The following is a 12,515-nucleotide window of genomic DNA, read 5'->3' as shown; positions in this document are numbered from 1 at the left end:
AGACCGGGCCTGGGCTGATCCAGGAAGGGGTAGTTCTTGTTTGCTTTTCTAGAATAACAAAATCAGATTTCACCCGCCAGTTCTGTCCCCCACAGCTGCTGAGGCCCTTGTTCTCAGGTGGCGGGACGGTGGGATGCTGGGTTCCAAGGAGCCCTGTCCCAGCAGAGCAGGCCCTGCATGCACCAGAGCCCCTCCCGAGCCTGGTGGTCCAGCCCTGGGGGTACATTTGCACCTCGGAAGTCACAGAAAGCAAATGCTTAGTGCATGGAGTGCTAGAAAGGGGAGAACATGAACCCCAAAACGTCCAAAGGGGGAACCTGAGGGGTCACCCTGGGGACAATGCTGTTCAAATGACCTTTCAAAGTCCTCAGAGAACAGGGTGACCTTGCAACCCAATGAGCCAGGACTGCCCCGTACCTGTCTTCCCAGACACTTTACTTACATGCCCCTTTCACTCTCCGTCCATCCTGGTTTGAATGACAAATAATGCAGCCACCATGTCACAGAAGGCAGGACTGACTTTGCAGGATCTGTCATGTTCATGCCAAGACTGGCAAAGAATCTTCCTCCTCCCCTCCCTTCCCCAGACCTGTAGTTGCTTTCCAGGGATCCAAATTCCTGGCCTGGCCTGGGACACCTCACAGTCCTCCAAAGCCAGGACAAACCATGAGGACCAGTGGGAAAGAAGTGGGGGATCCAATCCACAGAGGCCCAAGTGCACTCGAGACCTGGGGACGTCTCAGAACTGCTCAGGGACCTGGTCTCCTGGGCTGTGGTCCCTCAGCCACAGCATGCAGGGCCTGGAGAAGCAGTCACCTGGACCCCCGTGTGGTGGCCTCACCAAGAGCTGGTTGCCCAGGACCTCCGGAGTGGTGGATGACAGGAGCTCGAGCCAAGGTGACAATACCGATCTCTGTGTCCTCGCATGCCACACATCTAATGTGGATCCGCCCCTGCTATTTCACAGATGAGAAAACTGAGTCCAGGTCAGTACTTTGCTAAAGCCACACAGAGAGAAGTAGCAGCACCTTGACCCTCCACGATTATTGTTGAGCATTCTTCAGGAAGTCTGAGGCCTACTGCTTGAGGGATAGAACGGAGGTGCCAGGGTGGGGAGAGCTGTCTCATGCAACGTGGAGCCCAAGGACACAGGGTCCTGGCCTGGACACCAGGGGCATGGCTTGGACTCCCATGGAGCCCAGCATGCTTGAGGCCCTTGGGAGGGTCTGCTGGGGGGACAGTGCTGACTGGGTTCAGAAGGGTGGAGACAGAAATGCCTGGTGGAGCTGGAGGCAGGAGGAGTTAGACCCTTCCCCAGCCAGTTGTCTTAGCTAAAGGAGGACAGATAACAAGGAGAAGCAGGAATGACAACCATGAAATGGATGCAGCTGGTGTCTCCCCAGATGCTGCTCAGGGTAAGTTCCTCTCGGTGCTCGATGGCATTAGACCTCACCTACCTGGGAGAAGGGAAGTGGCTCACACGGGGCCACCAGGATCCCCTGCTGTGGCCCATCTCTCTGTCCCTTTCTTGGGGTGGGCCTGGCTGGAGGGCTGCTGTTTGAAGCCTTGGGTCTAGTTGGGGAGGGACTACTGAGTTGGGAGTCCCCTCCGTGCTTTGCCCTTGAAGTCAGCACATGTGTGGCTCTTTGCTGCTCTCTTGGGGCCACTCACCGTGTCCTCCGTTTGTAACCACACTGGCGTCTGGGTGAAATGCCAAGGGTTCTGGGCGACATTTGCTCCCTTCAGCTTTCTGGGTTGATGGTGTTCCTCAGCTTGGAGGCCGAGCTAGGTGAAAGGCTCAACATCCCCTCACCTCAGCTTCCCCCAGCCTCTCCATCAGTGGGACCTTCTCGGGGTGGCCTGGGCTGCTCTAAGTACCAAAGGGCAGGGTTACCATGAAGTCAGGGTTTAGGGATCCTCTCAAGGTCTCCTAGAATGGGCCTTAGCCTTGGGGTGCACAAACTATTCTGTCCATCCTGGGCTCAGCAGCAAGTTCTTCCACTCAACTGCCCCCACCCCCATCCTGTCTCCATGGCCTCCCTTTCCTCTCCAACCCCAATTGTAGGTTGCTAATGCTGCCGGAACGCAAAACACCAGAAACGGATCATTTTACAAAAGGGGGGTTTATTTGGTTACAAAGTTACAGTCGAAGGCCATAAAGTATCCAAGGTAAGTCATCAACAGTAGGGTACATTCCCTGGAGGATGGCCAACGGCGTCCGGAAAACCTCTGTTAGCTGGGAAGGCACGTGGCTAGCGTCTGCTCCAAAGTTCTGGGTTCAAAATGGCTTTCTCTGAGGATGTTCCTCTCTAGGCTGCAGTTCCTCAAAAAATGTAACTCTCAGTTGCTCTTGGGGTGCTTGCCCTCTCTTAGCTTCTCCGAAGCAAGAGTCTGCTTTCAATAGCCATCTTCAAACTGTCTCTCATCTGCAGCTACTCTCTCAGCTTCTGTGCATTCTTCAAAGTGCCCCTCTTGGCTGTAGCTCCTCTTCAAAATGTCACTCTCAGCTTTACTGAGTTCTTCTGTTTGTCAGCTCATTTATATGGCTCCAGTGATTTAATTTAGATCCACCCTGAATGGGTGGGTAACACCTCCATGGAAATTATCCAATCAGAGTCATCACCCACAGTTGGGTGGGGCACATCTTCACAGAAACACTCAAAGAATTACAATCTAATCAACACTGATACATCTGCCCACACAAGATTACATTGAAGATAATGGCATTTTGGGGTACACAATACATTCAAACCAGCACACCAATGTTGCCCTCTGCTTGCAGTTTTAGATCCAACAGTAGATCCCACCCACTAACTCGGGCCTTCTCCAAGAATGAGCTTTGGGCTCTGTTCTCCTTGGGGCTGAGGTCGTTGGCCAGCATTCACCAACTCTGTTCAATCTCATGGAAATTCCCAGCTCCCCAGAGTCCATCCTGGGGCCACTGTTGGCTCACTGCCAGAAATTTTAATCGCTTTGTTGAAGAGAATATTTAAACAAACAGCCTGAGGTTACATAAGTGCCGCCAACTGCAGATCCCTGTTCTGTGGCTTCAGTAGGGTTGGGATGGTCATGCCTCAAGGCCGGAACTAGGGGCTCCTTAGTGCACCCCAGCCCTGCCAGGTTCTGGGGTGCAGGGCAAGTCCAATGATAAGTCTGCTGCTAAGGAGGTTATTGGAAGACATTTTTACTTCCACCCGTCAACAGAAAACCCTCTTTCTCTGCATCTTTTACTTTTGCTGATGGTTCACAAAGCACAGGTGTCCCCAGTTTTGAGCATATGTCTTCGTGGGAGTTCAAATTCCCAGCTTTCATCCTTCACTCCTAACTGATCCGGCTTCAGCAAATCCATCCCAACAACTCCCCTGCCAGAGGGTCCTACACCACCCACACCAGCCTAACAGAAACGGATCCAGTTTTTTCACAGTCAGATGGACTCTCATCAAAAAAAGTTTTCCGTTAACATAATGCAAGCAGAGAGAGAGCCCTCTACCATGCACCCCCACCCCTCAACCTGGCCCCCACCCAGGGGGTTTCTTAGAATTATGAATGCAAATATCCATTGCAGCTTGGAAGGAAGTCTCCCAGCTCCTCTTTTTGCCAACACATACCATGGACTGTTTTCATTTATTTAGTTTTTAAAATGGGAATTGGATCAAAGTGGTGCAAATTTTTTAGGTTCTCCACCCTGTAATGCTCCCTCCCCATCGTTTTGGTTCACATGTTGGCACCATTCAGGAGCAAGGTGAAACAAAACAAAACAGTGAACATCTTTTGCAAAGTTTGAGACTGGAAGTGGCAGAGATCCCAGATGCTTATGAGAAATCTGATCTGAAGGACCCAGAGGGCCACTGCCTGGTCATTGGGGACAGCTCTGACCTTGGAAGGTGACACCTGGACATATGTCCAATGCTCTGCAATGAAAGACAGACCTGTGGCCATTTACACTTACCAGCACCCAGAAACGGAAACACAGACATCTGTCCCCTTGACTCATTGAAAGTGGCTGGGTGAGGCCATCCAATGCAAGCAAAAAATGCAGAGATTTGATGAGTGTCCAGAGGAAAAAAAAATCAAACAAAGAGAAGTTGAAATAGATGGAAAATAAAATCTATAAAATCATATTAAACAGTTAATATTTTTAATATATGAGGAGGGCCTTTAGCTTGGGGTTCAACCAATTTCTTTCTTCATGGAAGTTTGAAAAGTACCTCAAAGGTATAATGTGTTAGATTCTGAAACAAAAGGATGAGCCTCATCTTGCTTTGGGGTTCCCCTACAGAAAAAGTGTAAGCTCACAGCAGGCACTGAGCAAGATTTCTTGTATTGACCTCACCACTCCTTCCTTTGGAAAACTCTTGACAACTTCTGGCCGCTCCTCTCCCAGCCACATTCCCCTCCCTTCCCCAGTCATGCTGTCTCCACCTTGCCTCCTCCTCGGGGTCTATGAAGATGCTCTGCATACCATGCAGGGCTCAGCAGCACCTTCTCCTCCTCCACGATGTCTCCCCCCCAATCCCTCCTTTCACTTCACCCCACTTCCTCCACAGCACGCAGCTCTCTCATCACTGTCCTCTATTTGTGTACCTGTCTCTGGTCTGTCCCCCAATACCCCCTCCCTGGCAGTGGGCCCATCACGCAGACACTTCCCTCTGTGCTGCACTCCCCTGTTGTCCCAGCTACTGGCCCTCTGCGGGCAACTATCTGTCCGTCCTGCAATCCCACACCTCTGGAAGTCTCCACCCTTCATGGAACCTGGGCCCAGGCTATTTCCCTTTGCCTTGGTGAAAGCTGGACTTTCTCTCCTGGAAGGAGGCAGCAAAGCCATCTCATGTGATGTATTTATTAAGCAGAGCAATGATTTTGTCTGGGTTGCCCACAGGCCCTGAAAACTTTAACTGTTTTGTGCTTACATTTGCTAGGAAAATATTATATTAACAAAAAGTAGAGTATTCATTTTACTTAAAAAAAATAACATTATTTACAGAACACGGTAGCACCCCTGGACTACAGACTATTTTCAACACACATGTGCAAAACCACCAAAGGACTTGCTCACAAACACCTTGTTTAGTACTTTGTTCCCCAGAAATATTTGGAAAGGATATTGTCAGCCCAACCCACTTGCAGGGAAGATGAAAGAAAAGAGGAGAAGGCAAATCCAAAGGGAGGGTTTAGGAAAAGGAAAGCAGAAAATTGAGGAGATGAGGATGGTTAAGTCCAGAACCCACAGAGGCTCCATGGGGAGAGGTCTGGGCTAGTGTCTCTCACCATCTGTAGGCATCACGGTTCCCAGATGGATTGAGGAGACAAAACTTTCCATGCACCGTGATGGCCACACTTTCAACCAAGAGCAGTCAACTGAGGGGCCATCGGAAGTCCTGGGGGCTGGCTGGAGCTTGATTTCCCAGTTGCTCCTCAGAACTTTGGATTCAAGAGAATTTGCTTCTTTAACAGGTCCCAGGTGATGCCACTGGCCGGGGCCTTGGTGAGAGGGTGTTGGTGTATAATAGGACATGGGGCAGTGAGTGCTGGCTGGGGTCGGAGGACCGTGAGATTTAAGACTGAAAGGAGCTCTAAAGCCCTGCTCTGCTGATCCTGTCTCTGGACCTGGGAACTCACAACCTCCTTTGAAGCCCACCACATTTCTCCCAGGTCTGTGTGATGGTGAAGTTCATGTGTCTATTTCGCCAGGTGATGCTGGCCAATTGCCTGGCGAAGCAAGCAATGGGGGCCTGATTGCTACTGTGAGGACATCTCATGGATTTAAATCATCAGTCACTTGATTGCATCTATGGCTGATGACATCTACAATCAATGGAGGAGATTGCCTCCAACAATAAGAGATGTCTCATCCAATCAGTTAAAGACATTAAAAGAGAAGTCATGACTTCGGCAGTCAGAAGAAAGAATTTCCATCTCTACCTTAGCCAGCCAGCTTCTCTGGGGGGAGCTCATCAAAAACCTTCATCAGAGTTCCCAGCTGGCAGCCTGCCCTATGGAATTCAGATTTGTCCATCCCCATAGTTGCATAACAATTCTTATAAAACTCTCATAATATTTGCAGATATCTCCTGTTGGTTCTGTTTCCCTAGAGAACCCTGATGAATAGTCTGATTACTATGAAATTCTCCCTTAAATGAAGCTCAGCTTGGGCTGCCACATCCCCTCCTCCCTGATCCCAGCTTAACTGGGAGTGAAGGCCCCATTGTCCTGGCAGCAGGAAGGCCAGGGGGGCTATCATCTTGGTGTCCTATTCAGACATCTCTGTCTTTGGATGGGTGTGAGGGCTGTTCTGTAGTTCCAGAATGGAAGCAGAAGCTGAAGCCCCTCCCTTGACATCTACAACGGGAAGCCCCCTACTTGCCAGTGAGCATTTGGGGATCCCCTGAGCAGTGGAAATGCTGCATTGCTGCACAAAGGGGCCTCATGCACACAGCTGCCTTCCCCTCCCCACCATCGGCGAGTGCACCCCACACCAGCCTTCAGCTGGGTTTCTCGCTCAGGTGCTTCATCTCCGCAAAAATGCCCTCCACAAAACCAAATAGCCTGGGGCCCGGTGGTGGGGGTGGCCTTGGGGACATGGGCACCAGAAGGTGTGTGAGATTTGGTCCCAGGTCTGTCACTCACTGCAGAGTCCTGAGCCCCAGTAAGCACTGAGTTCCTTTCCAGGAAAGGCCGGGCGTATGTCCCAGAAGCTGTTCCTGGTCTCCCTTCTCTTAGATTTCTTCTGCTTCCTTTGCTCTGTCCAAATGCCTGGGGGCAAGGCATCCAGGACCCACTCAGAGTGCCCACCCCCTCAGCTTCCCACCTCCCCTGCCCAGCTTCTGTATCTTCTGTGGTCTGTCCTGCACCCACTCCCACACCAGAGGGGACGAGCAAGGAGAACCTCCTTAAAGTCCAGCAGCTGGCTGAGCCCCTCAGGGTCCACACCTTCTGGAGTCCACCTGCTGGAGTCTAGATGCCAAGAATTCCTACATCTTACCGCATCTTCCACCCTGATTATTTGACTGGGCATCAAACTCATTTGTTTAATGACACCTTGGATATCAAAGGCTTCTCAAACTTTACAAAGACAAAGCAGAGACCTTAGTTTCCAGGTCTTCTTTCCCCCATTCAAACACATCCCTCTCCTGCCCCGTCTCAGTTATCCACGTGGTGGCCTTCCAGGGCTCAGGCCCCAAATCCCAGTCATCTTGGTTCCTCGGCTCCCTTCCCCCTCCCCCCACCAATGTCCAATCCATGAGCAAAGCCAGTGATGAGTAAAACCAAATCATTGCATGTGACTTCTCTGCCGAAGTGCTCTGGTAGCTTCCCAGTGCACCCAGCATATGTCAAAACTCTATCCCAGCCTCAAAGGCTTTACCTGCCCAGGTGTGGCCTCCTCCTAAGCCTCTCCCACTGGGACCCACCAGGGCTGTAAACCAGCCCTCGGGACTCCCCAGGCTTGGTGGCACCTGCCTTCACCTGCCCCTCCCTGAATGCACAGGGGCGATGGGTGCGGGTGTGGAGGTGCAGAGAGAAAGCAAGTGGAGGGGTATCCAGAGGTGGCATGAGGGGTCAGCAACCAGCAAGCCGCTTCCTAGCTTGGGCTGCCTCCACTGCTCCGTGGCTCAGCACATTGCTCGCATCCTGCTGGTGTCCGTTATTCTCATGCATTCTTGCAATTCTCCAAGTGGATCCACCAAAGACTTCTCTCGACTCACTCAACTCCTTACAGAATGGAGGACAGTGGCTGCAGGGGCTGCAAGGCTCAGGAGGGACAATCCGTTTAGCAAGTGAGGAGGGGAAGTGGTCCCTTGTTAGGAAGTGTGTTTAGATACATCAGCTGCCAACAGAGGCTACCTTTATGGAATGGAGGCATGGGGACTGAGCGGAATATCACCTCCAGCCCACCAGACCCAATTCCTGCTCCTTCTGTCCTGATCAGGGCTCTGGGAGGCCGGCACAGGTGGGGAAGCAGGGAAGAGAGAGAGATCCTGAGACTTCCTTCCTGGGTCACCTCAGACTTCAGCTGGCTGAAGATTGTGGCTCTGTCCAGGGGTGTTTCTACACCCAAGGCTGCCAAAGTGACAGCTCCCTCCCCAGCCCCTCCCTGGGGGGTGGTAATGCAGCCCCTCCTTACCAGCAAGGGGACCCTGCAGCCCCCCACATCCTGCTTGCACCTGTGTACGTGGCCCCTTTGCTAAGCTCTCCTGCAATGAGCCATCTGTTCTCTGCTGGGACCCTGACTGATACATGGACTTTCACTCCTTCCGTATTTTTCCATAACATTTGCACCTTTCATAACAGGCCTGTGTTACTTTGATAGTAAAAGAAAATGACAAAGACACAGAACAAAGAAGGGCAGCATTCAACATCCTGGGTGGAGGGGGTGTGATCCACCGATTCTGAGCCCAGGATGTCTGTCCTGATGGGACACAGAGCTGACCCAGTCCCTGCAGCTGTGCACAAACGTACCCAGTGGGGATTTTCACTCAGTGAATTAGGATGATGCCAAAAGGATTTGCTGAGAATTGCATGTGTGATTGGGAATGTTGCAACCTTTGTCTCCTTAAGGCTTGGAGAATGCAAGCACAAGCTTTGGAGCAGGGCAGATCTTGGGTCCAGCCCAGACTTGGCCTGTGTGACTGCAGGTAAGTTGCTTAACTCCTCTGAGCCACCAACCTTGTCATCTGCAAAATATTAACCCGTGGGGAGAACTAAATGAGATAATTCATTAAAAACAAAAAGGTTTATCACAGGTAAGCACCCAGTGGATGCCCTAAAGATGGAGGTGTTTCTCATTATAATTATAAATACTACCACATACAGAGAGCAACTAATGAGTCCAGACCAGTAAAGTGTACAATTTTAAGTGGTATTAATTGTATTTACAATATTGTGTTACCATCTGTAATATCCATTACCCCAACTTTTTCATCATCTCAAACAGCAATTCTGCAGCCATTAAGCACTAACTCCCTCTTCCCCTCCACCCCAAGCTCCTAGAAGTCTATAATCTGCTACCTATCTCTATGAAATTTGTTTCTTCTAGTTATTTCATGTAAACAAGATCATGCAATATTTTTCTCTTTGTGTTTGGTCTATTTTACTACACCTGATGTCTGCAAGGTTCTTTTTAGCAGAGCCAGTGTTGTCAAGATGGGGTTTCTGTCCCGGTCTTGTCTGACCCTGTTCTGTCCATCATCCTCTATTGTTTGGCCTAATCTGCCCTCATCTCAGGTTGCTCCTTCCTGGCAACATCTTTATCACTCTGTGGAGAATCCGCAGTCTTGGCATCCGTGACCGCCCCAGGTTCACTTCATACCCTGATGCTTTAACGACTGATGTCTCAGAAAGAAAGCTTCCTCTACGAAGGCCCTCGACATGCTGGCCACCAGCCTGAGGGGTTGCTTTGGGACAAGTTGGTCATGGGGGCTCTTGTCCATGTATCTGTCTGTCTGGGAACTCCTGGGCAGCATTTTGAACATCTGTGGTTGTTATCATCCAGGAAGAGGTTGAGCTGAAACGGGGCCCCTCTTTGGTCATGTCCGAAGGCCTGGGGCATCTCCTTGGGAAGAGCACCCCATCCTTGCCACCACCTCACTCCACTTAACCACTGTTAGGCCAACCGCTGCCTTTGGGATCCAAAGGGACACGTCTGATGCTGCTGGCGAGGGGCTCCTGGAAAGTGGAGGCTAAAGGGGATGGTCAGAAGCTGGACATCTCCCAGCCTGGAAGACCAAAGCCACTTCCTCTTCATACCAGGAAGGCAGGAAGGCCTGTGGGTATTGCTCAGAGGGCCACAGCCTTGTTTCTCCTTCTCTCGGTCCCCAGCCCTGGGGTCATCTGAGATGGCCACGGGTGTGATGTCCACGTAGCCTCAGGCCCAGCAAACGCTCAGCACCAAGGCAGCCCCAACCCAGCCCCTCTTTACCTGACACGTGCTGGACAGTGGGGGGCTATTTACAGCACTAGATCTTCTCCCAGTGGCATCCAACACCACTGGCCCAGTTTGATCTTGATCTTTAAAATCATCAACTGGATCAAGCCATTCCCCGAGTGAAATTCCCCAACGGCTTCTCTGTGCCTTTAGAATAAATTCCAAACTCCTTACTGGAGCCCACGGTGGCCTGTGAGCTGTGCCTCTGGATCAAGCCATTCCCCGAGTGAAATTCCCCAATGGCTTCTCTGTGCTTTTAGAATAAATTCCAAACTCCTTACTGGAGCCCACGGTGGCCTGTGAGCTGTGCCTCTGGTTATCCTTCAGAGCCCATCAAGAACCACTGTTTCCCACACACACTTTCCTGCCCCTGTTTCCTATAATCCAGCCTCACCCTGCCCCTTGATCAAGCCACACCTGCTACCTCCCCCAGACATTTGCACTCACTGTTCCCTTTACCTGGAGCATCTTCCCAATACATCCTCCTTTATGCCCTCCAGGCTTCAACTCAGATCTCTTTGGTCAGAAAGCCCCTGACCAACTCAGGCTTAGTCTCTGCGCCCTGCTTAATAACCCCCTTTTTGTTTTAATGCCTCTCAGGCCATTATACCCTTACTGATATCCATAGCATTTTACCATTGATATTGTCTTAATACCACACCCTTTTATGGCCTCCACACCATTTATTGTTGTTTGACATTTTCTTGATAAATGTATTTTCTTGCTTACTGTCTGGCTCCCCTTGGGCATGTGAACTTCATGAGGGTAGAAGGGATGAGACCCTAGTGTTTTCCTTCTGTGTCACCAGGGCCCCAAGCAGGGTGGGCATTGAATAGGTATCTGCAAAGTGAATGAATGAATGAGTTCCCAGACTCTTTTCCATTTCAGATCCATGTGTATCTTATGGGGAGATTTTTCTTATTATTAACACCTTGCATTAGTTGGCACATGCAAGAAAATTTCTATAATGGTACTGTTAACCAGAACCCATGGTTCACATTAAGGTTCACTGTTTATGCTGCAGCCTTATGGTTTTTTTAAAAATGTTTACTCCAGTAACATATATACAACCTAAAATTTCCCCTTTAACCATATTCAAATATATAATTCAGTGCTGCTCATTGCATTCACAATGTTGTGCTACCATTGCCACCATTCATTACAAAACTTTTCCATAATCCCAAATAGAAACTTGGGTTGACTGGGAAAGGTGGGTGGGGTCAGCAATCTGTCTGCCCCTCCCTGGTTCTGCTGTACCAGGGGACACTGGCGGGAAACACCCTGGCAGCTTTCTGCAATACGTCTGCAGTGTGAGTGTGCCCGGGAACACCCAGAGGGAGAAAGCCCGGGGAGGCCCACAGGAGCGAGTGCCCCAAGGAAGCAGCTTTCAGGTCTGGTGAGGAGGGAGGCACAGGCCCCAGTGGCCCCGGGCAGCCTGGAGCTGAGTGTAAGGGGCCTGGGTCCTCACAACCCCGGGGGGCCATGGGCCTTGCCCAGGCCACAGCTGCCCAGGCTCGGGGAGCATCCTGGGGGAGGGAGAGCTGTGTACACAGGAATCCCCTGCCCCAGAGGCCTAGGCATGCTGGGGAAGTGCTGAGAGCCCTTGGTCCTTTTTTCCCAAGTGAGTGGTTTGAAATCACATCTCCCCTGCAGGAAAACAGATTCTGCATCTTCCTGACTCCATCACTGTGCACAAATGAGGGAAAGGTGGGTGGGTTGAGGGATATGCAAGGGAAAAGGGTAAGAAAGGGAAATGAAATCATGAGGAGAAGAGGGGGAGAGAGGCACAGGTGAAGGGGGAAAGAAAGCTGAAGTGATTATATAGTTTCTCTAAAGTAAGTCAAAGACACAAAATGGAACTTTTAAAAGCTAGAGGTTCTTTAAGGTGCAAACCTAGCATGCTTCCAACTTCTTCCTGCTTGAAAAACATCAAAGTGAGAAATATTCTCTTCCCAGAAATCTGTCTCATCAGAAATTCAGTCTTTTTACCCATATGCGCATCTCCTTGAAAACAGCAGGGCTTGTGGGGAGTGTGACCCTCATTCTCTGGGAATTAAGATGCGGCAGTCCTGTCCCCCACCTCCCCCAGCGGCCCCCCTGCTACTCTCTAGCATGGAGATTTGGGCTGGAAGTTGCTGCTGCACTTTCCAGAGAAGTGACCAGCTGGCAGGCTTAGGGCTGGAGCTGGCCAAGCCGGACTTGTGCGATCCGTCCTTCAAGTGAAGAGGGCAGTGCCAAAGAATGAAAGAGACCACACCCCTCATGGCCAGCTGCATGACCTTCGGGGAGTCCTGTGCCTCTTGGAATCTCAGTTTCTTCATCTGTGAAATGGGGAGAATGATCCTATGTACTTTCAAGGTTATAGTCAAAGCTCCGAAGGACTAAGGCTGGGCAAGTTATCTGTGAGCCAAGAGCACCCACAGAAAGGTCCCAGAGCAGAGTTGAGTTTAGAGGATCCAGAATCTATCTGAAGGGACTCATCTGAACTGGCCGTGAGGAGGGTCACCTGCCCAGGGGACTTGTGTAGAGGGGGGTCTAGGGAGGAGATGAGTCTCCCCATTTCTCAGAAAGGAGATGTGTCCCCCTGTTTCTC

This window comes from Choloepus didactylus, chromosome 9 (genome assembly GCF_015220235.1).
Source record: "Choloepus didactylus isolate mChoDid1 chromosome 9, mChoDid1.pri, whole genome shotgun sequence".
Taxonomy (NCBI): domain Eukaryota; kingdom Metazoa; phylum Chordata; class Mammalia; order Pilosa; family Megalonychidae; genus Choloepus; species Choloepus didactylus.
Note: the sequence above shows the minus strand (reverse complement) of the source record.